A 24,253-nucleotide genomic window follows, 5' to 3' on the forward strand; every position below is an offset into this window, starting at 1 on the left:
GCGTACACGGAGGTGTGTGCTAGAAACGTCACATGAAAGTGTCAAAAGTGGGTGGATTCATAGAGGAATCCTGCAGTGTCAGCAGAAATATATGGCTTGATGCGCGCGCAGGCAACATGACGTGTGCATGACGTGGAACTGGAGGGTGAAGGGGACTTGACATTTAGCATTATAAGGGGAGACAGAAGTCTGGCGTGTCAGAACAACCTAAACCCAAATCATATCTGATATCTTGTGTTTGGAGAACTGTTTTATCTAGAAGTAAAGGTCTGTCGGGTAGAGGCTATTCTATACTGATTGCTATTGCGTGCATATGTGTCTACGTGTCTACATGTAATGCGAGGGGCCATGGGCCTACCATGGTAACGGGAGCAATTAATTTCTTGCATGGAGACAGAAATGCCGGGCCCTTTGCTCTGCAGCTGGGGAGATGTTTACCTAAATCACTAGACAGGAATGTATTTTCGAGGAGCGGAGCAGATAACTTGAAGGCTAAGTTGTCTTGGCAGGCAAGCAGGCCGAGCCGGGCACCGCTCGCCGCGCAGGGAGTAAGGTAAGGGTCATGGATACAGATCCAGGCTGTAGCTTTCTGAGGCAGAAGGCAGAAAGGGCTCGATGGCAGAAATCAGGGCCTAACTCAACAGAGCCAGGAAAACGTGAAAGTGCACCATGTAAAGACGGTGGCACGGCATACTTAGGAACGGAATTATCGACCCATTCATAGTGGATCTGATAGAGGACAGATTAACGTTGGACGCAAATATATTTGCGTCTTTAGATTCGGTTGTGGAGGGAAATTACATGTACTTGAAGCACGTACATGGAGCCGTTGGGGTCTACGTTAGGGGACACAATTGACCATAAAAATTCCAATTACCTCATTCCCTCCTTGTCCCCTACGGACCCTTCATGATATATCAATCTTCATTAGTCCATCTATTTGTTTATATAACATCATTTGCTCTTCCTTTTTCAGGCGGGATTTAGAACGTGGACTTGGATGGGGAATACATGATGTGGCGCACAAGCCGCAAATCGCTGGCCCACACTGTAAACATAGACAACAACTGAATACTATGAGAAGGGCTATTCCGAGGAAGGATAGGACTTTCCATCCCCAGGCTGATAACACGCTCCAGAGCCAACCGGACCAAGTCCAGGTGCCTGGATTCTGGTGTATCTGACTTGCAATCTTGTGGAGACGGGTTATGGCTCTATATACTGATGGTGTGTTTTCTGGAATGAAAACACAACAACTCGATCCGATGACTCTACAAGCTCCGCCCCTATCGGCCAGGATGACGTCAAGAACGAGACGATTCTGAAGAACAACAAGCCTCATAGCAGACTGTTCCTCTGTTAGGTTGCCTAAGGCGGAAGTAGTTTCATTTACTACTGCTTCAAGGGTTCTGGTTAATTTACGTATCAGTTTACTATTCGAGACAGTACCTAGATAAGGAAAGAAACCTTTATTGAAGTCTGTATACTGCTCCCATGCCGTTTCAGTATAGTCGACAATCGGGAGATCTCTCTTGGGTCTATTGTGTACTAGATGGGAGTCCCTATGATAATCAGGTGGGGCTAGGAAAACAGGTGGCAGAAGGATTGCAATGTAACAAGTACCATCCCAATCTAGAGGTAAGCGTATATAAGCTGTCTGACCACAAATGAAATAGGAATGACGGGAAGCTTTGAATGTAGACTTGCCTTTATCACTGAACTCAATCACAGTAGTACATTCACTATGACCTAGGTGTACTGAACCATTCTTTCTGACACATAATTCACCTCTGACTGGTAATACTGACATAGCGGGTAAGTCTGGTTTTGTATCGGACTGGACATTCAGAATCATGAGGTTAAGTGTAAAATTACCTAATCCATACACTTCGTTTTCTAGATCAGTCCCTGTCCTTCGTGGAAGACCCTCCTTGTCGGGGAAACATGCTTCATTCATAACTGTGTTCAGATCTCCCCATACCCAATTGCCCTGGTAAACTATGAAATCAGAATCTAATGAATTCATTAAACTAAACCATGCACCACAGGAACCGTTGTGTGTGAACGGGTACGGAAAGAGGGGCAGAACTCCCTTGTATTTCTGATAGGGAGGGAGTCGGCCACATATCCAACAATTGGTAGCATTGCTGGTCTGCTGAGAATGATGTAACATACTGATGAAAGTATTGTTGCGCAGCGCAAGTCGGTATGATAACTCGTGAGGGGGCAATTCACTGAAAGTATGCTCGACAGTGTCATTTGTGGAAGGATGTGCACGTATGGAAATAGGAAAGTACATGTGTAACAATAAACCAGTAATAATAATCGTAAGACACAGAAAAAACATAATCAATAATGTCACAATGCAGTGACTGCGGAGAGATTTACAATATTTTCGTCTCTTGATCTGTTTCTGTCTATCTCTCTCTCTATTGGGGTCTAACTTGTACATGTCAGGAACCTGTCTAACCGCTTCACCTAGGGGAGGACTTAAACAATTAAACTGTCTGACTTGCTAGACCTTAATTTCATTCGAAACTCTTGCTGAGGAGTATTTTCTACCAAGGGGAGTTTAGTATCAGTCTCTGGAATGGAGCAGGGCTGGGAGTCTGCTTTTGGCGGAAGTCCATGGTATTTTTTGATGTGACTCGAGTGGAGTAAGCCTTTGCGGCCCTCCACCTTAACGGCAGTCCCTGTAGTCAGCAGAACAAGCTTCGGCTCCTGCCAGCGGGGCTCCAGCGGACTCCTCCTATCGAAATTCCGGATAAATACTAGATCTCCAGGGACGATCTTGTGTGGCTTCACTTCGGTGTTGTCGGGAAAAGCTGCTGCTACCTGTGAACGACATGATTGTAGTGCAGACATCAAGGAGGCAAGGTAATCTGTCAGCATATTACAGTCAACATCTGTGATCTTACGAGGCAGAGGCGTCCCCCACATATTCGGTGGCCTGCCAAAGACCACCTCGTACGGGGATAGCCCTGTCCTAGAGTGAGCTACCATTCTCATATAAAAAAGGGCAACTGGTAAGGCTACGATCCAATCTACGCCTTTCTCTTTACACACTTTAGCGAGACGTGTTTTCAGAGTCTGATTGTGTCTCTCTACGAGACCTGCTGCCTCGGGATGTCGGACACAGTGGAACTTCCACTGATATCCTAGCAGGAGTGATACCTGCTTCATAAGCTCGGACAAGAATGGCTGACCATTATCTGAGTATACGATACGGGGCAAACCATACCGTGGGAAGAATTCATGTACCAGCTGCTTGGCAGTGGTCGGAGCAGTGTAATCTGGGACTGGATATGCTTCTGTCCATCGGGAAAGTGCACATACAACTACGAGGACATACTTGAATCCTCGACAATGTTCCATCTGGATATAATCCATCTGGAGGACTTCAAAAGGGTGATCGGGAGGATGAAATCCGCCTTGCTCTACAGGAATGCCTTTACCTGGGTTGAACTGACAACAGATCATGCAAGTACGCACTTTCTGTTTTGCTGCTGCTCGTAAATGCTTATTGAACCAAAGGTTTTGAATACTGTCTAACATGGCTTTTTCTCCTAAATGTGCAGGACTATGTGCTGTGTTAATGATAACTTGAACCATAGAGTCGGGGACAAACCATGTGGCTTTTCCCTTCGTCATCCATCCCTGTTCTGTCTGTATCCCTCCTAGTTCAGTCCATTTCTCGATTTCGTCTGGTGTAGCATGTGTCTGTATGTCAATTACATCTAGGGTGGGATCCCTAACTGTCATGCAATGTGTCGGTGTCGGGACTACTGTCTTTGTCATATCAGTTGTGTGAGTATGAGTCTGAGCTGTATGCTTGGCTGTTCGATCTGCCAGGTCATTACCCTGGGAAATGGTATCTGTAACTTTCGTATGTGCTTTGCACTTCATAATGGCTATGGCTGTAGGCAAATGTATTGCTTCCAATAGTGCTTGAATGAGGGGACCGTGCTGAATCTTGGCTCCGTGAGAGGTCAAAAAACCTCTTTCTTGCCAGAGGACACCGAAGTCGTGTACGACTCCGAATGCATAACGTGAATCCGTGTATATGTTAACTCTCTTGTCCTTTGCTTGTATACAGGCTTGAGTCAGAGCAATGAGCTCTGCTGCTTGAGCTGACAGTGTGTCAATGCGATGTGTTTCTATGACTTCTGTTTCGGTGGTCACAGCGTATGCGGCCACTAACTCTCCTGTACTTGTTCTCATACATGAACCATCCACATAAAGTGTCAGGTCTGGATCTGGTAATGCGATGTCTGTTAAGTCTTGTCTGGGTTTCGTCGTAGTGTTAATGACTTCTACACAATCATGTGCCATAGGGTCTGTCATACTTAATGGTAGAAGTGTAGCAGGATTCAATGTATTGCAGCGCCTGATTTCTATGTGTGGCTGAAACAATGTCAATTCATAACCTGTCAGTCGTGCTATAGTCAAGTGCTGAGTCTGTGTTCTGTTCAAAAGGACTTCCACGGAGTGTGGAACTTGTACTGTCAATTGATGTCCTAACACTATGGAATCACTGTGTCTGATTGCTAGAGCTGTTGCTGCTACAGATTTCAAACATGCAGGCAGAGCCTGGGCTACTGGATCTAATGCACTAGAAAAATAAGCACACGGTTTGTGTGAACCTGCTTGATCTTGGGTGAGTACTGACAATGCAGTACCTTCACGTTCTGTGACAAAAAGTGTAAAAGGCTTACTGTAACATGGTGTTGCTAAAACTGGTGCTTGACATAAGGCTTTCTTTAATTCGTCAAAAGCTTGTGAATGTTCCTGAGTCCAAGGGAGGACAGTCGAAGACGCTGCCTCCTGTGTTGTCAACTGTATGAGTGGTTTAGCTAGGAATGCATATTTTGGAATCCATTGTCTGCAATAGGAAGTGAGTCCAATAAAGGCTCGTACCTCTTTCTGTGTCTTGGGTTGCGGAAGATGTGCAATTAACTGAATTCGTTCAGGTGTCAGCTGCCTACCCCACTTGGACAGCAAGTGCCCAAGGTATACCACTTGCTGGGCACAGAATTGTAGCTTCGAAGGAGACACCTTGTGTCCCCTGTCCGCCAGGAAATGCAAAACTGTCAGTGATGCTTGTTCACATTCTGGGTCACTACGGGCGGTGATCAATAGATCATCGACGTACTGGAGTAGGGCAGTGTTGTCAGGCATGTGGATACTGTCAAGTTGTCTTTTCAATGCTTGGCTGTAGATACTGGGGCTTTCTGTGAATCCTTGAGGTGCACGTGCAAATTTGAAGCTCCGGCCATTTAAATAGAATCCGAAAAGGTATTGGCTTTCCGGGTCGATGGGGACACTAAAGAAGGCGTTCTTGAGGTCAATTACAGTAAAGAACGTCGCCTCTGAATCAATAGCTGTCAATAATGAGGAAATGTCTGGAACCACAGGGTACTGTGGTACAATACATTTATTCAATTCTCGTAAATCGATCACTAATCGATAAACTGGAGGTGCATTCAGATCAGTGCGTTTAAGAATCGGAATGATAGGGGAATTACAAATATTGGAGTCGGTTTCTACAACCACTCCTTGTGCAATGAGCTCGTCAATGATTTTCAGTAAAGCCACTACAGCATCAGGGGGTAACTTGTATTGTCGGATGCGTGGTAGTACCACTCCTTGTTTGAGTGTAACTCGATATGGGGTAATGTGCATACAACCTACATCAGTGGGGCCTTGTGCCCATAAATGTGCAGGAACATTCTGTAATCTGGAATCAATATCTCTCAACACATAGTGACCCTTAAAATCACGCAGAAACAGTCTTACTCCTTCCGGAGAACAACAAATTACAGCCCCTAGAGCTTTCAAGGTCTGTATACCAAGCAAATTTTCTGGACATGATTTCGTTAGTAACAAATCTGTAGTACGTGACAATGGACCGACTGCAAGGGGAACTGGTTTTGAAACTTCATTAACAATGGGCTTTCCTGAAAATCCAAGGGAAACATTCTGTGAGCCTGAGAGGGGTGCCCCTGGAACCTCGTCGTGACTGATTGTCGTCCTGCTTGCCCCTGTGTCAATCAAAAACTTTCTATCCTTTCCTAATACCTGACTATGTACGTAAGGACCCTCTTGATCTACAGGAACCTCAATAAGAGGCAAGCCAACCTCCCTCTCTAGGCTGTTTCATGTGTATCGCTGATAATCGGGATAGTCAGATTGTGCATATTGGTACATCTGCTGGGATGCATGTTGTGTCGCGGCAATGGGTTGTGGCTGTGGTACCGCTACGGTCTGTTGTGGAACCTGCATAGGTTGGACATTCTGTGGAACGTGTTGCTGGACCTGGTCCTGTCTAGGAGGACGCGGTCTCTCTTTAGTTTTACCTGTGGATATGTTGTGTTTCAAAACTGCACACTCGTTTACATAGTGACCTGGCTGTTTACAATAGTTGCATATCCCTTTAACAGGAGCTGCTGAATTTGAATTATTGGACTGTGTAGTACCCCTTTTATGACCGTCGGCTGGAACTGACTGAGCAACTAGTACTTTCATTTTCGTGTCTTTCATACGTCTCTGTTCGTGATCATGTTCTTCTCTAATTCTGTTCTGGTGATACTGTAACATTTGTAACATTTGGGAAGGCGAATTAGCTTGCCATGTGCTCTCGACTTTCAGTACACGGTTCTTAACCTGGGGCAGGGAATTCTCGACTAATTTGGATACAAAAAGGTGTGGGTATGACTCGCTACTTGCTTTCAGGCCACTATTAATAATAAAACATTTCTCAAATCGGGAATAAAAATCACTAGTGTCTTCATCGGGTTTCTGTTTGCAGGCTGAGATTGCATCCCAGTCCTCCTTTTTAGTTGCTAACAATCTTGGCAAAACCTGTACTAACAGACCTGGTAATGCTTTAGTTTTATCCCCAAGACCTAAACCTGGGGTTCGACCAGTTTCTTCGGTTTCTAATGCAGCCCAATCAATCTTTTGGTCTCCCACCTCCCATTCCTTTTCTTTGAGTTTCTCGTAAATACCGGCAGGCAATAATACTTTCAATATTTTCATAATGTCGGGATAGGTATAATCACCCATGAGTAACATGTCTTTTATTTCACGGTGGAAACCTGCAGGTCTTTATCATGACTGGGCACTATTTTCTTCATTTCCAATAATTCCATTTTAGTTATGGGCGTGTATACATACACACGTGTAAGGGTATCATCAGTGTTCCTGACTGGATGTACTTCTCGTAAAGGATTCTGTTTGTCAAAGTCAAAATGAAATGGTTTCCTGACTGGGGGTGGGACAGAAACAAGATGTGGAGTTAAAAAAGTTCTATATTTGTGGCGTTGTTCTAAAATTGTTTCAATTAGATCGGTACCTAGACCTCTCCATCTTCTCAGGAGTAAGTCTTGCAGTAAATTATATAACGGACCTGGATCAGATGCTTCGTTTTCATACTGTATAATGAGGTGTTGGGTCATGTATATACCAGCTAGTCGCTGTTCTTCTGGAGTAAGACTTAAAAATGTTTGCACTACTGAATCATATGCTGTCATCTCCGGCCCACTGTACTGCGGACCGGGCTAGTTCCTGATCACGTAAAGTATTGAGTTCGTGATAACCTACTCTTTCTTTCAGTACTTTGTCAGTAATTTGGAATACATATTCAAGGGTACATCGCTCTGGTATCGGGCAAAGGTAACGTTTCTTGTTTTCTAAACGAATGGGTCTATCGAAGGGCCTATCAATAAGATACGGTCTAGGGAGTTTCTCTCTACCTACATATGCCATCATGTCTCTACTTGCTAGTTGCGATGTTTCTGCTGTCTTCTCTGGTTCATCCTCCTGCGAGGAGTCCTGATCGTCTGATTCGAGTGGTTCTTCAGACTCTCGACGGGCATGTATTGCTATTATTTCTTTACGGATCTTTCGAACCATAGCATGTACACATTTCTCTTTATCATGTTTACCATCAGCAATATTCTGACTCCATCTGTTCAATCTATCCATCTCATCTTGTGGAAAGCCTGTCTGATCTTGTTCCCTTATCAAACAATTAACCAAAAATCGCATGATTAAGCCTTTGTTCTCAACCTTCTGACGTGACATGGCTTCACCAACACACTCTGATCTTTCTCCTGTTCTAATAAAATGATACATATTGTCTAGATGGTCTGGCATTTCTGGTAGCAATTGCAAATATTCTGTAACACGTCTTAAACGTAGAGAAGCTAACAACATGGGTCCTGTTTTACCAGGCACTGTGTCATATCTGCAATCTGTAAGCTGTTCTCTGAGCTTTTCGGCTGGGGCACCTCTAGGTGTCCGCGACATTGCGAATTCTCTCATTGTCACTCGTTGTAACTGTGGCGGGGTGCGGTAACCTCCTGTAGCACCTCCTGAGGAGGAGGCTGGGACATAACCTGGTTGTAGGGTCGGTATCGGCTGTAACGTAGTTGGAACCTGGACCGTGCCAGACCCAAAAGGATTAAGTGAATGTAGTTGTTGAATACCAGGGGGAACAACGGGTACGGGTGCAGGATGTGGTGCGGGAGGGGTACGCTGTTGCGGACCCGGGGGCTGATGATCATGGGGTAGGTTAACGTCAGCAGGTGGCACATGGGCGGGTACATTGGTATATGCGGGAGCTACATCGTCTAAATAGGATGAAAGAAAAATATCTGCTGCGGTCTTGTGACGTAATTTAGTCGGAACCAATGGAGGGGGCAGATTTTTCGGTGTTTCCGGGGTCGCCTTGGGCAGGCCCTCGGCCAAGACTGGAAACAGTCCTGTCCTAATGGCATTACTCTGTCTGTCGTGTTGTTCCATTCTAACTCGTTCTCCTTCTTCTAGTAATTCTTTTTCTTTGGCTTTTTCAGAATCCTCTCTGCTTTTCTCTGTCTTTCTGAGTGCTTTCTCTGTCCGTCTATGTGATTCTTTACGCCATAGTTCGATGGCATCTTTCTGTGACTGTCTGGCTTTCTTTTTCCATAATGCTTCTTCTACTCTCATGATGCACTCGGCATCCCATGTCCCTGTAACGGGCCATCTCTGATTCTCTGCCAAGTCTTTCGTATATTCCACCCATAAGTCGAGAAATAATATGGCATCTAAGCCGTGCTTGTGGTACATAAAATAGCCAGGAGTGTCCCTGGGTGGGATGGGAACAGCTTCCTCAAGTATCCCTTTCCTAGTTCCTATCTGACGCAATTTCGAGAAGAGAGGCATCGCTACCTCGGTCTAGACACTATACACAATAAACACAATAAGAAAAATGCGAACAATCACTCATACCACGACATCTAAAACACGTTGAAACATTATGAAACGAACAACAATAACTTGATACCTAGATACTTGATGCACTGCTAAACAGTACAGATACACTGCTAAAACAGTGCAGACCGGGTCTGCGTACCCAAACCCGTCTTGACCGGACACAAATTAATGCACCCGTCTAGATGCGTCCCCAGCAACGGTACTCACCGGGAAGCACAGGACGGAAGGCCTTGGAAACTCGACTGGACTGGACCGGACTAGACTCGACTCGACACGTGACGTAGGTACTTCGGAACTGGTGGGCCTCTAGACACCTCGGACCTTGCTCTCTCGGCTGGGCTCTGGTAGGGATCCTCCGCACTCCTCACCGCCTCGTCTGGATGTCGATCGCAGTCTCCGTCACCTCCGTAGGCCTGAGGGAGATACAGGAAATCCTGCGGGTATGCGTAGTTGTCCGTCACGGCTGTGGTAGGGGGCAAGGCCTGCGACGCATTGCCGGCGCGTAAGGTGGGGGAGGGGTACCTATTCGGGCGCCAAATTATGTGGTAAATAAAGATTTACCGTATACTGAATTTCTATGCGGTATAAGTTCAATAAAATAGCTCAATCAAATGAGAGGCAGAGTCCGTGGAGTCTGAGTTTATAAGGGTTTTATTCCATGTAATGGAATGGTTCGAACCATGGTATTGTGTTCCTTTACCACGAAGGTTCAGGAAGGGATAGACAATGCTTTATTAACAGTGCACAATATATATAGTAGATGCATACAATGGTAAAGGATACAGAAGGCGTAACAGCTGAAAGAAACGAGATAAGAACACATGTGCGTAACAGAAGGCGTGCACAAGGGCGTACACGGAGGTGTGTGCTAGAAACGTCACATGAAAGTGTCATAAGTGGGTGGATTCATAGAGGAATCCTGCAGTGTCAGCAGAAATATATGGCTTGATGCGCGCGCAGGCAACATGACGTGTGCATGACGTGGAACTGGAGGGTGAAGGGGACTTGACATTTAGCATTATAAGGGGAGACAGAAGTCTGGCGTGTCAGAACAACCTAAACCCAAATCATATCTGATATCTTGTGTTTGGAGAACTGTTTTATCTAGAAGGAAAGGTCTGTCGGGTAGAGGCTATTCTATACTGATTGCTATTGCGTGCATATGTGTCTACGTGTCTACATGTAATGCGAGGGGCCATGGGCCTACCATGGTAACGGGAGCAATGAATTTCTTGCACGGAGACAGAAAGGCCGGGCCCTTTGCTCTGCAGCTGGGGAGATGTTTACCTAAATCACTAGACAGGAATGTATTTTCGAGGAGCGGAGCAGATAACTTGAAGGCTAAGTTGTCTTGGCAGGCAAGCAGGCCGAGCCGGGCACCGCTCGCCGCGCAGGGAGTAAGGTAAGGGTCATGGATACAGATCCAGGCTGTAGCTTTCTGAGGCAGAAGGCAGAAAGGGCTCGATGGCAGAAATCAGGGCCTAACTCAACAGAGCCAGGAAAACGTGAAAGTGCACCATGTAAAGACGGTGGCACGGCATACTTAGGAACGGAATTATCGACCCATTCATAGTGGATCTGATAGAGGACAGATTAACGTTGGACGCAAATATATTTGCGTCTTTAGATTCGGTTGTGGAGGGAAATTACATGTACTTGAAGCACGTACATGGAGCCGTTGGGGTCTACGTTACGGGACACAATTGACCATAAAAATTCCAATTACCTCCTTCCAGAAAGGGCCACAGAGTGGATCATTTCTTCAATGCCTGCCAGGTAGCTGCGAGGTGGCGAGGTAGTGGATGGAATAGGTAGCGGGCTGGTGGAGTAACGCTCTGTGCCCTCTGCGAAGAATCGGCGTTCCGGACGCTCCTCGGATGCTCCCTGCCACTAACTCTTGCTCACTGCTGAGTAGCTCCCCCCTCAATTCAATTAACTTCGTTTCAAACTCGTCTCGATCTCTGACTGGTCAAACTCGCATAACTTTTGATGGAGCAAGGTTTCGTAAATAAGCAACATGGTTCGGATGTAATCCTCTCATATAACCTCATAATAAGTTACTACTAACGTTTGTAATACTAATTTACATGACATTTTTACACTTATTAGAAAAGGGGGAAGATTGTTTTACTACCAAATAACCCAAGTGCTACTTAAAATGGCTGCTAACACAGGAAAATGCCTTGCGCATGCGTCAACTGCATGGCGTCTTAACACTTGGAGGGAAAGCTTTGCTTCTGCGCAGTGACACTCAAAATGGCCGCTTAATAACTCACATGCTAAGCATCTCCTCTGCTGAAACTAAATCGCATAATATACTAAATGCTAATGCATAAACAGTCTTCATAATTAAATGGCAATAGAGTAGAGATAAGTGGTATACAGTTAACTCATTTTATTTGAATCTAATATCTTGTCTTTTTGACTTTTCTGTTAGTTCGTATTTGGGCATTAAAGAGAGCTAAGGGCTGACAGTCATGTGACACCCACACACATGCGCGATAAAGACAACTCCGGAGTCATGATCTCAAGTCTTGGAACCTGATCAAGGACACCCCTTTCACATGTCCTGGGAACCAGCTGAACATCCTGAAGACTCCAATGTACAAACTGTATACAATGTTGATAAATACTTCATGAACATGGGTGGGAAATAAAGCTTGGGAGAAACAAATGAATGGGTGGGAACATAAGACAAAGGTCTTACGAAAAAGTATTAAACTTAGCATGGTGTGACGAGCATGCCCTCGGCTTGTCCAATCAGAATTAGGAGTTTTCACAAGTGTGAAACATTAAGGGGTGGAACATACCATCCAAAGCTATAATTGGGGTAGTTAGTTAGATTATGAAGCACTATCGCTGCCAGAACGCTGAGAGATAGAGATGCTGTCTGAATGCTGATCCAATTACCTGGAAGTCGGGTTGTGGCTCTGTATTTTCTGTTGCTTCTGCAAATTCCTCCAGGATCTCCATTCCTGACAACAGAGCCTGGCCCCCGGCAAAATGGAGCCCCTGTTTTGAGATATATATATATAGGAGTTGGGAGGCAATTGCTTTAGAAAAGTATTTAGAAGTGAAACGCATCCCTCGAGGGCTCAGGATATTCACAATGCCAACACATACAGAGGTAAAGAAAGAACTAATTGAAGAATGGATAGATAATAATACCCAATGCTCTCTGAACATGATGCGCATTCTTGTAAAGCATGCACGCATTGAGGTGGATGAGATCACACTAAAGATCAAAGAGCTGGAAGACAACATTACAAATGAGACCAATCAAGATGAAGTTGCCAAACTCCGCAAGGAAATGGAAACTAGATTAGACTCTTATGAAAATGAAATCGAAGAACGCAAAGAGCGGAAATTCCAAAGGGATGAACAGGATTACATTCATGGCAGAATATTGACTTTTGCTAGAAAATATGATAATTTGAAAAAGAACTATCCAATACAAAAACTAGTATCAAGTGCAAGTGAATCCAGCATTAGTGATGATGGGTCAACACGAAGCACCTACCAGTCAAAAAACTGGTCAGTTTTAGAGGAGGTCGAATTGGTCAATCTGGAAAAAAGTATTGCGAGCAAGAGGAAGGGGGAGACGACCATACCCCAACCAAAGACACAGAGGAAGAGGAAGGGGGCAACAAAATCAAACAACCCTCACATCAGCGCCAGAAAAACCCGCAGGGCAAAACGAAGAAAAACGCCAGTACCCACTGCGCAATCGCAATCCGAGGCCAATTTGATAGTAAATCTTTCGGACCACCAACTGACAGAGACTGAAAAGCGTGTCTTAAATAAGGGATTATCATTCTGTCCCGAAGCACATTTTGATTACACGGAAACTCGGATAGACTTCTACAAATATGTGAGAAAGTTAAAACTAGCAAAAGTGCACGCCAACAAACAAACAGAGCCCATCAATACTGTAGATGATAACACAGAGGAAGTTCCTTTCAATACCATTGCAGATATCCCAGACATGAAAAACAGTTTTGAATCATTATTTGACTTAGATGGTACCTCTATATCGGATGCTGAACTGTTAGAGGAGCTCAATATCCCAACAGACGTCAGACCAGCAACAGGATTAAAGAGAAAATCAAGGTACTATCCGATACTGTCACCTGGGAACAAAATAGACCTATTCTCGGAAGCAATGGTAAAAGAACTGGACAATCTCTCTAAAGTCAAGAACAAGACACGGGAAAACCTCTCGAAAAGTGAGCGTGCAGCAATCAAAACATTAATGAACAATGATAAAATCACCATAAAACCCGCGGACAAGGGGGGTAATATTGTCCTGATGAAAACAACTGATTACATAGAAGAGGCAATGAGACAATTAAACCAGGCAAACAACTATCAAAAACTGGAAATAAACCCGTATGAAAAGATGAAAAAGAGCTGCATGAACATTTGGAAACATGGCACAAAAATGGTTTAATAGATGAAGAAGAACAAAAGTACCTAACCATTGATTACCCAATAATACCGTGCATATATTTTCTCCCGAAAATTCATAAGACCTTAAATCAACCACCAGGGAGGCCCATTGTTTCTTCATGTGGATCATTATACGAAAACATTTCCAATTACGTCGACAAATTTTTGGCCCCCATTGCCCAAAGTCTCCCATCGTATATAAAAGACACTGGTGATTTTTTGAGAATTCTAATGAATGTGACCTGGAACCCCGAATTTTTGCTAGTAACCATTGATGTAGTCTCACTCTACACCTCAATCCGCCATGATATCGGAATGCAAGCCTGTGAATACTATTTCAAACAACGGAATATCATATACCTGGACCATTCGAAAATGCTGATGTCAATGATTGATCTGTGTTTGAAGAACAATGTTTTTTTCTTCAACAAGCAACTATTCAAACAAACCTGCGGCACCGCTATGGGCATTTCTCTATCACCGAACTACGCCAACATCACTACGGGGTGGTGGGAGAAAACCATAGCATGGAATGAAGAAAATCAACAAGATCTGGAACGGATAATGTTATGGGTTCGGTACATCGACGACCTGTTCATTATTTGGCACGGCACGAATGAGCAATTTCAGATATACTTCAATAAACTCAACAACAACAATGTCGGATTACAATTCACATGCAATACCAGCACTAAGGAAATAGATTTCTTGGACACTAAAATATATGTGCTCAATGAAAAGTTGGAATCAACTCTATTTCGAAAAAAGACAGCCACAAACAGTGTACTTCATGGGACAAGTTTTCATCCCACACCACTCCTGCGTAGTATACCGTATGGCGAATTCACAAGACTAAAAAGGAACTGCTCGATAGCTGAAGATGCTGAGAAAATCATTGAAGAAAGTAAATGCAGATTCAGAGCGAGAGGCTATGAAGAAAGAGTATTGACCAATTGTAAAAGAAAAGTCGACCAAAAAACACGCACCCAAACATTGATGGAACAACCAAAAAAAAGTGAAACCCACACACCTCCAAGATTAATAATGACCTACAGTAAAGAAAGTTCCAACATTGCCCGAATAATGAAAAAATACTGGCATCTTCTGAAAAATGATCCTGATATTGGCAGTACCATTGGCAACTCACCACAAATAACATACAAAAAAAACACTTCACTGAAAGACCTATTGGTCAAAAGCCACTTCCAAGAAAAGCCAAAACAGAACTGGCTAGAAATGCAGCGAAAAGGATTCCAACCCTGCAACACCTGCAAAGCCTGCAAGATTGGAAAAAGAATGAAAGTAATTGAGGAACCAGATGGCAAGTTAATGAGAATAGATAAACAAATCTCATGTACCTCAAAAAATGTTATTTACATAATCGAATGTAAATGTGGAATGAAATATGTGGGGTGCACAACTTGCATGTTGAAGAAAAGAATTTTGGAACATATTCGAGCAGTAAAAAATTCCAACATGCAATATGCCACTGCGAAGCACATGAGTACATGCCAGAACGGCGATTGGAGGCAAATGCATTTCTTTGGAGCAAAAGTGCTGGATAAAATGGAAAGAGGAGGTGATGTGGTTAGAAGACTGCAACAGATGGAGTCTCGCATGATAATTAGACTCCGAACCAGATACCCGAAGGGGATGAACTTTGGAGAGGATCTGCATGTTCATCTGGAATAAGAACCTCAGAATAAAAATGGGTACTACACCCTGAACAACAACGACGGATAAAGAGTAAACATCAAGTCAAGACAATGGGTACTAAACCCACTATTGTGAACACTGACTGTTACCTAAGTGCTATAATTTAAAAGCATGCAAAGTCTTTCTTTTCTTTAATTTAATCACTAAAATGCACTGAAACTACATCTCCCATAATGCCTCATAAATGGCTACAAATGGGCTAGTATAAATACAAACACTGTAGAGGGACTAACCAACCGTGAGCAAGGCCGAGTGAGGCCGAAACGCGTTGGTGGGGTGAAGTCTTGTAATAAATAAGGCTTTAAATCGATTCCTGATTGTGCCGCCTCCTTTGTTTCAAAAAAATAAAATATATATATATATATATATATATATATATATATCTCGCTCCAAGTTACCCACAGGCAAGGATGCACTAAACAGCAAGGTCACGGGTAAGAGTGAACGCCACAGTCTGATATGTTTCCAGCTCTCATGTCGTTGATTACAAAGCTGCCATTGTTCAAAGCCCTTGGATGGGCCTCAGAATGCATGCCCCTCATAAAGCCCATTTTGTCAGCTGTTCCACTTCTTGGGCTCGGCAGAATTTCCGGGCAGCTTTGTAATTAACGTGCATCCATCTGTGGACTAATGATGACACACACTACAAAACCCAGTAAGCATTGCGCCAATAAGGGCGCCAAACAAGGTATAAATGTGTGGGTGTGTCAGCACGAACTCATTTGTCGAGCCTCTGATGAGAACAAGAAGTTCGGAAACGCGTCAGGCCAAAATCAACGACATGAGAGCTGGAAACATATCAGACTGTGGCGTTCACTCTTACCCGTGATCTTGCTGTTTAGTGCATTCTTGCCTGTGGGTAACTTGGAGCGAGATATATATAGCGGTCGCCAGTAGGTAGTTATAGTTAGGATCTACTTTCCATAGGAAATCCGCAACATTCTATTGGGAATAACTTTGGCGCCGGTGGACGAATCGTCGCGAATTTCTCAAAGTAGGTGGCCCGCTCCGCTCCTTCCCTGAAAATGTAGGGGGGATTCGTCAAGCGGGGGCCGAGATAAAAGGGGGGTCCCAAAACGTGTTTTCTCTATGTTAATTTCCATAGGGCGGTCAAACTCACTTTTAGCCCGAACGGCTGAATGGATTTCCACCAAACATGGCAAAATTGTAGGGACTGGTAGCCCGATGTACCTTTGCTATGTTTCAAGATATGTCCTCCAGTGGATTTTGAGTAATTTAGGTTAAAAAAAATATATATATCTGTAAGCGCGCCCCGGTACGCGCACCGGGGAGCGCAGCGGGCGCGACACGCGAGGTGCGCACGGAAAGCTGATTGGCTCTCGGGTGTCTGTAAACATTCAAAACCGTCCGGAGCGGCCGCTATCTTGTGTCGCGGTAGGATAGAGACACAAGAGGGGCCAAAAACAAAGGGGGAAATAACCAAAAGGGGGCAGGGTAGACCCCCCCTGACCCCCTAGGTTTGATGTGGGGGACATAAAAGGGGGTCTGTCACAAGGATGGTGTCATCAGTGATGTCATGAGTGATGTCACTGACCATGTCATGAGTGATGTAATATGTGATGTCATCAGCAGTGCATTACACGCGCAAGTTATAGTGAGTCCAACTAACTATAACGTGGGAATTTCAATGGTTTTATGTCAGTAAAATTTCCAGCTAACTATAACTGGTGTCAAACCTATGGTTTTTTCAGTGAATATATATATATTTTAACCCTAAATTGATCCCCAGCGGGGTTTTCATCAACCAGACTGTGAGTGTGTGTGTGTATGCAGTTTATGGGCCCGTATGAATATTTAGTGATAATTGTACGCAGGTTGGTGTCACGCTGGATCAGTATGCTGGTAGCAGAAGTATGGTTATTATTGATTAATTGGTGATTATTGGTTATAGATTTGTGTATTAACAAACCCATTTGTATATTGTTTTATGTTGTCTGTAAGTTCCCGGGAAGTGTATAGCGGGTGATGAATGGAAATCACACTGCAGTGAGGTTACTCGTCGGTTCTAGAGATTAAGTTGTGAATAAGTGTGAGTGATTGCTAGCAAAGAGTTCGCTGGTGACATTTTGGTGTTATATCACCTAGAAAGGGTAACACTGGTAGAGTAGCAGGCTCTACCAAGCTTGAGTGAAGGGTAAACGGAAAGTTTTACTCGCAGTGTATGAGGGGTAAGTGGAAAAGTTTTACTCATAGTGAAAGAATTTTTTGTTTTACGGGGATCAACAGAGTAGTAAATGTTTTATGTTGTTATTAATGAAATTTGGGGTGAAATTTTAGGAAAATTTAAACTGTTGTATTACCTTGTAAAGGGAGGGTCAGCTGACGGAGTTGCGCTGATGTCACGGAGTGCTGGGATGGGATTGGTTGAAGCAGCGGGTGTGTGACAAAGACAGGGAATTGTAAAGGATGGGTCAGTTGTCGCGTCGACCTCATCAGGTGCCGTGCTGGGATTGGTGAAACCAGCGGGAGTGTGATTTGCGGTACATTGTAAAGGAGGGGTCAGTTATGAGGAGTGAATACTGACGTTACATTAAAGCTGCGCTAGTATTGGCTAACCGAATTTTACAAACTAGAGCTTGATTGGATAAAAGAATAAAAGCTGCAATAGGATTGGAGAACCTTGAGTCTAAACAAAAAGATTAATTGGTTATTAAAATAGAGGCGGTAATAATAATAGACAGCGGAGTTTATATGAGGAAATACGATCCAACTTTAATAGGGAATAATCCAGATGGAAGGTATTTAGGTTTTGCTAGACAAGAATATATTAGAGGATATAATCCTAAAAAGTACGGAGAGAAAAGAAAAATGTTGTTAATGCAAAGAATTCTAAATTACTTCAAGAAAGATAAACCCATAAATACTAGAGAGGTGATTCTTATCTCACCGCCAAATACTCCTGCCTCATTTATGATGATTGCAAAAAACACAGTTGATGGACAGAATGTAGAACAATGTCATACATTCACCCCAGTACAAGGATCTGGGCCTTAATCCATCGTTTTTTTGCACTCCACACCACCCCGGGTTAGACACTGGCTATATGCAAATCAGCTCTGACCCTGTGCCTCATGGGAACAGTCCAGTCCGAACTACCAAGCCATGTCTTTCCCAGACCGGAATCAAGCATCCAACGACCGGTTTCTGGCTATCAGCCTTCATCAGCCTGGATAGCTTGACTCCAGTGGTGTGGAGAACCTGGGAGTCACGTCTGAGTATACCCAGCACACTCGGGGTGAAAATTGCACAAAACACAGTTGATGGACAGAATGTAGAACAATGTCATACATTCACCCCAGTACAAGGATCTGGGCCTAAATCCATCGTTTTTTTGCACTCCACACCACCCTGGGTTAGACACTGGCTATATGCAAATCAGCTCTGACCCTGTGCCTCATGGGAACAGTCCAGTCCGAACTACCAAGCCATTTATGATGATGGAAAGAGGTTATCATACCTGTGTATGGTTAGAAAATTGGATTGAATATACAAAAAGTGACAGAATATTAGCTTTCCCAGAAAATGGTATATTTACTGGGAGAATCCTTCAGAATTTAAGAACAAAAATGAATGAGTTAGAACCCAGACTTAGATTAACTCAGTATGAAGCTTTGGAAAAATGGGAAATGGAGGCTTTTGATCGAGGAGGATCAAGAAGAACTAGGGATATAGAGAGTTTTAGACCTAAAGGAATGAATGATACACATGAAGATCAGATGAAACAATGGAGACAAGCAATGGTTTCAGAAGGACTGTATCCTGAATTAATGTCAAAGGAACAGTCTGGAGGCAAGTGTGCTAGGAAAACTAAAAATATGACAGGTTGTGGAGAGTCAGAAGATGAGTTTATGGAATATATTTTAACAAAGAATCCTCCACCATATCAGGAAGAACCCAATAAAAATATACAGAGTGCTCCTGCCTTAGAGTTCCCATTAGTTCTACAAATTCTGCACGATTCATTAAATGAAAGGATATTACAGGAAAAAGAAAGGAAAGCGATAAATAGAAATAAAGATGAACTAATGCAGAAAATAAACCAATTGAGTGTACACACGGAAGCATTAACCATACCAGTGACTAGAGGTCCTGTAGTCCCAATATATGGGGATAAAAGAAGCTGTACAAACCCACCAGTTATAGCCACTTCTGTAGTAGAACCAAGGCAAGAGAATACAATAACTGAGGATCAAGCTAGTAAATGTGAATCAGCAATACCACTAATGATCCATCATCCTACCAATAAGAGAACAGATAAATGAAACTCCAAGAAGAGTTACACCTAGTTGTTCAAAAGAAATATGAATGGAAACTTCCACAGGAACTAAAAGTGCTACAATTGTGTCACCAGAAGAATTAGAAAGGTGGGCACAGGGAATGGACAAAGCAGTTCCACAACTAAAAATGTTGGACATTTATGAATTAAAGGTAGAATTGGAAGAAATGATCGCTGGAAATCTGGGAATAGACAGACTAAATACGTACTGTGAAGAAGAATTATTATTCATATGTAGAAGTATAACAAGAAACGTAAAAATATTTAATGAGAAATTAACAGAGCTTGCTTCAGAGATGGGAATCGAAATAGGGAAATCCAAATTAATACAGAAACCTTACAGAGCAGAATGTACTGACAAAGATTTAGAAAATATGAATTTGTCAGGAAGGAAATTACAGATTAAAGAACCTGCGATAATCCTTTATCTGAGGAACCCGCTTCCCTGCTACCTCTCATCGTGCAGAGCCATTCGCGGCCAGGGTAGTGCCTTCTGTGCCCTGCGTTGCCGCTGCTGCAGTGTCTTCCGGCGCTGCACTGTCCGGTGTTGTCCCCTGCCAGGCGTGTGGCCGCTGGCCCGGACTGTGCCCGCCGGAGCTTCCCTGGACTGTCAGGAGTGTACGTGTGAGGAGTGGAGTATCGTGAGCCAACGTGTGGTGAGGGGACTGGAGCCCGTAGTATGGTCCCCCGGTGGCGCTTCGTGGAACTGCAGGCCTGAGGAGAAAAGGAAGCATGAGAGGCCTTCCACGTTCCACTGCTGCCTACGTACATCCTAAGGTGGCCTGGGAACCCTGCCCCAAGGTCACCACCACCTCGAGGGAGAACAAAGGGAGTTGTGCAGCCAACAGGAGGGAGAGTGCCACCAGGTCCCCACCACTGAGGAAAGTGAGGACAAGGCCGCTGTTTCTGCCGCTGCTGCCAAACAAATCCCTACCTGCTGCCTGATTGGTCCGAATGGGATTGCAACGCTAGCTCTGGGCTCCTGTGCACGCCCGGTCACTGGGGACTACTGATTCCAGATTCCACCTTGAGCCGCACTGCTAACCCCTCTCCAACATTTGCCTCCTGGATATAAGGTAATCATCCATCTTTGAAATCTATTTTAACAGCGTACTTGAACATTATGGGGAGAAGGAAGGCACCGCTGGAGAAGGAAGTGGGAGGGAAAGTAGTTACAACTCTTGATGCGTTTCTGACAAGAGCTGCAAGCATTCTCTCCCATGAGATCGAAATACCAGAGAGACGCTTCTCAATGGATTCACTATCACACCCTAATAGGCCATCTTTATTGCGCACTCCAGAAACCATCTCGCAGTCCTCACTAATTTCATCGGTTGCACCTGACGATCTTCCACCTAGCCAACGGCTGTCTTCACCTCCTAGCGATCCATCCCCGGTCCTAAATGGGAGGATTGATGTGTCATCTTCCCCGTCAAACTTGAAGTTAATCTGCCGACAAGGCAATCCAGGGCTCAAGGGGGAGAGAAACCCAAGGCATCTAAAGTTATCCGAGCTACAAAACCAAGGGCAGTTTGTGCTAAAACGACCACGGCAAATAATCTGACAACCGCCCGAACCCTCCAGCCAGCATTCAGCCCTGTGACAAAACTTCAGACAAATCTTTTTGGCAGGAAGCAATCAAACTCATGTCCACCCTACTCGATCCCATCATACTGAAGCTGATTCAAATCGAGGAAAGATTGACCAGCCTAGAGCCTAATATTCGGTGAGCCCCCCAAACAATGGTGGCCCTCAATACTGACCATCCCTCCACAGTCATAACAAGCCTAAAGTCATTCTGCCTCCTAGTTGGGGCACAACCTCTTCTTTGCCCTTGGGCACACCAACATGGCCACCTATGTAGGGGGGCCGTGTTCCCCCAGCCTGCGCACCATCTATTGGCCAACAGGATGTTTGTACCCCAACTCCTTTGGTCATGGGCAGAAATGATCAACGTGCCCCAACAGGACCGGGTGAACTAATTCAGAGACCTATTCCACCGGCAATTCAAATTCCTCTTCGGGAAGAGGGGGCCATTTACCAACTCCAACTTTTTCACCTTCCACCAGCAGCCTCAACCCTTGTGCTGATCCTGGCAAACGCTCCTCCTCTACGGGATCAGCAACGTGAATCAACCACACAGTTAATGGACAAATGTTTGCATCGGTTATCTAGCCACCTTATGGACCAGAGCATGGGGTGCTATCAGATAGCAAATAGGATTTTAATGGCAAGAAGGGTGGGGTGGGTTGGCAATTCCAACAAATCCCTTGCAGGGGATTGCGTGGTAATAAACTTTAATATGGCGCACTTTGTAAGCACGCTTCTTAAAACTTACACAAGACATCTCTTAGGAGTACGCAGATAATTCCCCCGGAACTGGAGTATTTTTATAGGCAAGGTCGCAGACAGAGTTCTCATCCTGGTTTTGTCCAGCGGGGTGAGATGAGGCCAGTAATAAACATCCCATGAGACCCAGGTTGTGATCGCGCATGCTTCGCCTCATGGGTCAGCCTATGTTAAATAGTGAAGTAGTGTGGCTCACTGGTTAGAGGCGGCAGACCCGAGAGCAGAGGACGGCCTGGGACCAGGGTTCGATTCCTGGCGCGGCAGGTTTCTGGACCAGGGTCAGCGGACTCGATAATTCTCTCGCCTCGGTGCCCACTCTGATCAGCGATCACACTCGGCAACTCTGGGCATTAGCTTGCCTCATCTTCACTAACGGCCCCACCAGACCGCCGGGGATGCCTGGTCTCACCCTGGAGATACCCATTAAGGGACCATCTCTCAGGGAAGCCAGGAAGGGTTTCGCAGCGGTCGAAGCGCCTTGGGACCCTACGGGTAACTAGTGCGCTATATAAATGCCTATACATTTACATTTACATTTACATCAAATAGATACGCCCACCTCTCAGACTTGGAAGCGTGCGATTGACCATTACCAGTAAGTGATGAGCTGAATCGCCTTAACCCACGCATTTTTAAGCCCACTTGCAGCTTTATCTGGATGGGAGATTTCATCATACATCTGTGCAAGTAAAACGAGACCAGGGCGTTTGGGCTGGTCGACCATCAGGGCAACCCTCTTTGTCACTTTTCACACACTGAATATGGTGACATTTTAAATCAATTTCTTTACTCGACGCATCTGCGCGTAATTAATATCTCAAGGATTTACCCAATTGGAGAGTACTTTTAGGAGAAACAATGCTGAGTCAACAATTGACTTTGTCTTAGTTTCTCTGGCTACACAGGACAGAGTAGACCACACAGCTACTCTGTTTACCTCCCATAGTGATCACGCTATCTTATATTCCCAATTGTACCTTACAAACAAAATGAAAATAGACCAGCAGGTATTGGTTGACATCGTACTAGTCAGGAAAAATGGCTATCAGCTAAAATGGACCCAGGTTGTTAAATTAAATCTGATTGATTCCATAATAGCCCAAGTAAGTGATAACATTTTATTCTGCCTGGTAGAGGACCCTCCTCCTTCCCAAATAGTCACGCAGTTTAGAGACGTAGTAACTAAATTAAAAGGTGCACTTACCCGTCCCAAACCAGCAAACAACATCCATTTGAGCTGCTGGTTTGATACGGTTTGCTCTAAAGCAAAGAGATCCTTAGCAGCTGTCTTAAAATCCAATCCCAGAGACCCAGCACTGTTAAGAACACTGAGAAGTGAGTACAAGCAGGCGAAAAAAGGACATAAGGGAGAAGGTATGGGAGGATCTGGAACAAGCTGTCAGATCTGGGAACAGTCAGGAGTTTTGGAAAATCATAAATACTCCATACTTTAAAGACGTAAAAGATCCGTCATTAGATACCCATGTAGGGGAAGAGGCGTGGATAAAGCACTTTGAGGGCATTTTTAGTTTAAAAACCACTACAGAACACACGGAACCCACCCCAAGACCCCCTTCTGGTAGCTTCTTGACTTTTTTGATCCATGAAGTAAGCACAGGGTTGGCAGCCTGTGTCCCGCCAAAAGCACCAGGTAAATGGAGACATGTGGGTCCCACTTTAACATACTCAACAGCATAGCTATAGAGGGCCTCCCCCCTCCTGGAAACACAGCGTTCTAGTTCTCATCTTCAAGAAGGGAGATTGGGCCTGTCCGAAGAACTATAGACCCATCTCCCTCCAGGACACAACAGCAAAATTAATGGGTAGGCTATTATTAGCCAGACTGGAGGTATGGGCATTAGAATGAAACATCTTAATGCAGGCTCAATATAGTTTCAATAAGGGAAAGGATACGGTGGACCTATGCCTAATCTCTCGCTATGTATAGACAAGTACACAAAGGCCAAGGGCGGAAAGCTATACATGGCCTTCATGGACTTGTCAGCTGCGTTTGATTGTGTGTCCCATCAAAAGTTATGGCCCATGATGGTGGAAATGGGTAATGACCCTCCAATCATTCACTTTATTTTCCAGCTATACACCAATGCCAGGACCTGCGTTAGGTATGGCCAATATGGAGAATGCACCTGCATGTTTAAAATAGAGAAGGGGGTTAGGCAGGGCTGT

Source organism: Lissotriton vulgaris, chromosome 6 (assembly GCF_964263255.1).
Source record: "Lissotriton vulgaris chromosome 6, aLisVul1.2, whole genome shotgun sequence".
Lineage (NCBI taxonomy): Eukaryota > Metazoa > Chordata > Amphibia > Caudata > Salamandridae > Lissotriton > Lissotriton vulgaris.